The sequence below is a fragment of the Helianthus annuus genome, chromosome 15, assembly GCF_002127325.2.
Source record: "Helianthus annuus cultivar XRQ/B chromosome 15, HanXRQr2.0-SUNRISE, whole genome shotgun sequence".
Taxonomy (NCBI): Eukaryota; Viridiplantae; Streptophyta; class Magnoliopsida; order Asterales; family Asteraceae; genus Helianthus; species Helianthus annuus.
In genome coordinates, this window is record NC_035447.2 from 12,550,397 (window position 1) to 12,556,335 (window position 5,939).

A 5,939-nucleotide genomic window follows, 5' to 3' on the forward strand; every position below is an offset into this window, starting at 1 on the left:
ATTTTCACATTCCAAATAATATACTAAAGACTTACATAATCAACATCTCGTCGTAACGCGCGAGTTAACGTCAATTCGTTTTTTACAAAAGGAAGTCACTTTTTCCAACATCGGTTCAAACCCATTTTGTCTTAGAGCATTTAATGCTCGTTTTATACTATTTATCAAGTTGGTCGCTTCTAATAAATCTTTACATTATAACTGGTTTGGGCTAATATATAACATTATAATTAGGCTTTAATAACAATTGGTTGGGCTTATTATATACAATCTTCATTATTGAATGCTTACTCTAATTAACTGGGCTTCAATAAACTGATTTGGGCTTATTATTTACAATTACAATTTGGGCTTACAATTTTTTAGGGGTGTCCTCATAGTTGTTTTGGGGTGTCCTTTGTATAAAAATCGAAAAAAATAAATTTTACATTACCGACTACGGCTAATTTAACTACAGGTCCGCCCGTGCCTCCGGTTGAACAAGTCTATGAACAGGTCACCAATGGTATTTAGGCCGCATGGTGTGGGGTAAAGCCCCTACTACTCCCTAGGGTCTTTATCACGCAACACCACGTACACAGGGCCCACCTTTAACTACCATGTAGTAGGATAAAACTTCTTTACCTGTTAATAAGAAAAAAAAGGAGAAAAAGAATACGATTGGCTCTTGAAAGGTGATCCCTACACATCCAAACCTGAACGCTCGTCAAGGCAATGGTGATGCCATCATCAATAACGCCCCCTTTAGCAATGGAGGTATTATGTTTTGGGGTGATATACGTTGAGGTAGTGGGTGATGCTAAACCACACCACCCGGTCTTAATATTTATCTCCTCCACACATGGAACTACAAGAACAAAAGTTATAATGAATATTACACAAGCTTGTGGAATAAGTAAACTAAAGAACAAAGATACATACTACTTCATTGACCTCGGATCCGGCTAGCAATGTGTGCTCAAATTATATACCAACTTATGAAGCATATATCCTCTAAAATGCAGTATCTAGAATTTCCACAAGAAGCTAAAAAACATATACTACTCAAGAAACATAACAAACATAAATGATGAAAGCTTGATACAAAAAAAGTGTTAAAAACAATAATTAAAAAATTGTTAATAACTATTAATAGTAAATCTTTCATCATTTTACTAACCGTTTGTAACATCTGTTAGAGAAATTCTAAGCCGACTGGAACCAGGTTCGTTATGAGCTTTAGATCGACATAAGCCAGTTGCAACAAAAGAATTTGGTGTGTCAAATGTTGAATTTCTTAGAAATCTGATGTTTCATATAGATTAACAATAATTATATTGAAAAAAAGTAAAATGTTAGACAATTACAAAAAAAAAAAAAAAATACCATTTGTAGAGCACGTTGACTATTTAACAGATATTACAAATTAATTAGAATAACTTCCGTTGACACGCCAGACCTGCACAACCATATTTGTTGCACGTTAGTAAATAACAAAAGTACCCTTCTAATAAGTAAAAGATAAATTAAAAAAAAAGTTGTACAAAACCTGCAAAGTTGTAATGCAATCAATATACGGTTGAGGCTCTTCCTACATAATGAATATTAAACAATATGATCGACGTATGGAACAATAATGAAATTATTATTTTAACTCATGTTAGCTGGTTAATTGGTTAGATGGCTGGTTTTTGGCGACGGACCTCCACTCTTAACACCTTTAAGCGCTTTTTTCACCAGAAATTTAGTTACCATACAATCAACTATGAATCTCTAGATGTTGTTTAAAATTTATTAAAAAAACAATACATAAAAATGTAATATAATAACAAATAAAATACTTGTATGCATAAGGTTAGTAAACAACTCAATATAAGTGAATACCTTGATACATTTTTGGTCTTTTAGTTGTCTGGCTATATCTTTGTTATTTCAATATAAGCGAATACCTTGATACGTTCTTGGTCTGTTAGTTATCTCCTCATTGCATGGAAGTGCAACAATAAAATTTATAATAAGTATTACACAAGCTTGTGGAATAAGTAAACTAAAGAAGAAATATACATACCTCACTGACCATCCGACTAGCAATGTGTGCTCAAATTATATACCAACTTATGAAGCATATATCCTTTAAAATGCAGCATCTAGAATTTCCACAAGAAGCTAAAAAACATATACAACACAAGAAACACAACAATCGTAAATAAATGATGAAAACTTGATGCAAAAAAAAGTGTTGAAAACAATAATTAAAAAATTGTTAATAACTATTAATAGTAAATCTTGACTCATTATACTAACCGTTTGTAACATCTGTTAGAGATGTTCTAAGCCGACTGGAATCAGGTTCGTTAGGAGCTCCAGATCGACATAGGACAGTTGCGACAAAAGAACTTGGTGTGTCAAATGTTGGATTTCTTAGAAATTTGATGTTTCATATAGATTGACAATAATTATATTGAAAAAATAAAATGTTATTGACGATTACAAAAATGAAAACATACCATTTGTAGAGCACGTTGATTGTTTAATAGATATTACAAATTAGAATAACTTCCATTGACACACCAAACCTGCACAACCATATTTGTTGCACGTTAGTAAATTACAAAACTACCCCTCTAATAAGTAAAACATAAAATAAAAAAAATGTACAAAACCTGAAAGTTGCAATGCAATCAATGTAAGGTTGAGGCTCTTCCTACACAATGAGTATCAAAAAATAACATTAAAGTATGGAACAATAATAAAACTATTATTTTAACTCATGTTAGCTGGTTAATTGGTTGGATAGCTGGTTTTTGGCGACGGACCTCCACTCTTAACACCTTTAAACGCTCTTTTCACCTAAAATTCAGTTACCATACAATCAACTACATTCAACTATGAATCGCTAGATGCTGTTTATAATTTATTAAAAAAACAATACATAAAAATGTAATATAATAACAAAGGAAATGCTTGTATTCATAAGGTTAGTAAACAACTCAAAATGCTTGTATGCATAAGGTTAGTAATTAAATAGTCAATATTTCGATAAAAACTTTGTTTAGAATCCTTTTTGTAATGATCTAATATGGGGATAATTTTTAAAGGTCAAAGCATTTTAAAGTTCAAAACACTTTATTTAGAATCCTCTTTGTAATGATCTAATATGGGGATAATTCCACATCAACATATCAGCAACAAAATAAGCTAGCTTGACTAACAAAGTAAAAAAATAGTAGATATTACCATCAATGCAATAAAAAATTGAATAAATTTACCTCAAATGCAATACATAGTCTGTCCATTATTCTAGTCGTGTGAGGGGTTATATTGTTTAATATCGCAACATCAACAGTTTTCAACACCTGGTACCAAACGAAAAATTCGATTCTAATAAGTTATACTTAATAATAACATTAATAATAAAAAAACCCATATTAAAATACTTGTTCTTCCTCATCAATAGTGTTGCTCAAGCCTAAAGCAAGCCTCAGTTGGAGCTGTAACAGATTGCTGTCCAGAAGACTTTACCTATGGTTCAACGCTGAAGGGGTTGTATTCTTTGTGCCAGCATGTTCTCTAGGTGTTGATGATGCAGAAAGTCCTTTAGCAACATGCAATTGTCAGGAACAACAACAATAATAAAAATAAGTTTTCCCATACTTTCCATTCGCATATCTATATCAAAGAAATATGTATGCTCTGTAGTATGATTGCAATATACGTATTAGTAAAAGTACCCAAAGTGCATTTTCTAATGTGACACGTGACAAAGTTCGTTGGAATGAACGACCATCACGACAAAGAAACTACTATACTATAGAGTCAAAGCCACAATCGATTATCATTGAAATCAGAATCAATTATCAAAAAACTGAAATCAATATATGAAAGCAACGCAGAGATAGAAATACATACATCAAATTAGTGGTTTAGGGTTTTGGATGAGCATCTATATACATATTAGCATATACACTCAGCGTTTATTTATACAATCAGAGTAGAAACCTAAACAATTAGTGGATTCAGAACATATACGAAAGTGAAGATGATGTAGATGTAGATGTAGTTGAAATCGAATAATGAAAGCGTACCAGTCGAATCGCCAATGTAGAAGACGACAAACAAGGCTAATTGAATAAGCAAATTGGTATCAAGAATCTGAATAAACAGTATCTAAATAAGTTGGGTGCTTCTCCCCGGAATGAACATATGGCTAAACGATGGTGATGCTTTGCTTGAAAGCTGGTTGTGATTTTGAAATCCATAAACAAAGAAAGCTGGTTGTGATTTTGAAATCCATAAACAAAGAAAGTTGGTTGTGATTTTAGGGTTTCTCAAAAGAAGAGAAGAGCGTGCAAAAGGAACAGGGTTTAATTAGGGGAGAATGTTTGGCCCAATGAATATGTTGTAGGGATTTTAATTACTCTTGGTTTTTGCTTAAAAAGTGTAGTTAAGTTAATTATTTTTTATTTATCTTTATTGTTTAAAAATCAGAAAAGGGATAACATCATGGATTTAAAAATTGACATCATCTTTTTGAAATTGTTGCTCTAGATTGGGTGAATTTGGCCATATGACATCATTCATAATCCCCATTTATTAGATAAAAAGATTAAGGTTTTTTCATCTATTTCATAGGTAACCGTGGTGATGTGGATTTTTGTTTCTTTTTTCCCTTTTATTTGATGCTAACGTCGAGTGATGACATGGATTTTAACTTGTTTTTTTAAACCATTTTTAATGTAATTAAAGTGTTTTTATTATTATTAAAAAAATGTTATTGGATTTTATCACTCCTAACTATTGGGTATTGGCCGCTGCCACTCCTAACTATCACTTTGACTTCCACCACTCCCAACTTAACACTTTTTGTGTTATGTCACTCCGGTTGAGTGGATTTTGGCTCCCTTTTTATCTTTTAGGAGCAGATTCACTTGCAGTCATTTGTAATTCACAAAGTGTTAGCCTAATATCACCAATAACACAAGTCAAACACCAAAAAATGTTTACATGTGGAGTGACACAACACACAAAGTGTTAAGTTAGGAGTGGTGAGAGTCAAAGTGATAGTTGGGAGTGGCAACAACCAATACCCAATAGTTGAAGGTGATAAAATCCAATAACCCTTAAAAAATAGTTTCATATACTAAAATAATCTGACCCCAGCATCTTATGCTCCATTTTTTTTCTTAATACATGGAAAAAGGGACATGGCCCGATATGAATGTTAAGTTATCTAATTGGGATAAAAACTATACGAGTGACCTAACTATAACACTTTTAAAACTTGGTTACTATTCAGTGACAAAAATTTGTTTCGCAAGGTGTATATGAGTGTGGTTGTCGTGGAAATCAAATCTTACAAATATATATATCTTTTTAACAGCTAAACTTACATCACATCTGTCCTTTGCAGGATTTAAACCCACAATCACTTAATTAGGGAATACATCATTTTACAAACTATCCCCTTAATACTTAATACTTGGTAGTAGAAACGGGCAAGTAATATACCACTAGATCTACCAATAAGGTGGTGGTTCATTGACAAATACAATACCTTTAAACATCTAGGTAAGAAAGGGAAAGATCTTGTTCAAATCCTTATATGAAATTACAGAAATTTGCCTTTAAAAAAAATATACCACTAGATCTATTGAGAAGATAATATAACGTCTTTGACTTTTGTCATTTTGATTACCATGTAGTTAAAGGAGTAGTCCTGTCGAAAAGGAATTGTGAAGGGGAGACGAATGAAAAATGGGAGCTTGCAGTCCCACTTTTATTATTGGGCCCATTCCATTAATTATTACGAAAGATGATTCAAGAGATTTCTAGCTTTTCAAATTACGTGTCTAGTGTTCGAACATTCAGCCGATCAAAACTACTGTGATTTTGATATAAAAAATTAGTTATCTTTATATTATACAACTATAGTAGTGCGATTTCTTCACGGGCTGTGGCTA

The 5,939-nt window shown here is 32.1% G+C and overlaps 1 long non-coding RNA gene across 1 annotated transcript; it reads right to left on the reverse strand.

The window, feature by feature from the left end:
• Positions 1-311: 311 nt before the first annotated feature.
• On the reverse strand, positions 312-4,346 carry LOC118487373. The gene is made up of 10 exons (XR_004881653.1): positions 4,065-4,346; positions 3,502-3,574; positions 3,249-3,335; positions 2,643-2,683; positions 2,284-2,555; positions 1,864-2,145; positions 1,529-1,570; positions 1,366-1,438; positions 922-1,284; positions 312-847 (listed from the first exon to the last, which is right to left on the reverse strand). It is a non-coding gene; the product is annotated as an uncharacterized LOC118487373 (long non-coding RNA).
• Positions 4,347-5,939: the final 1,593 nt, after the last annotated feature.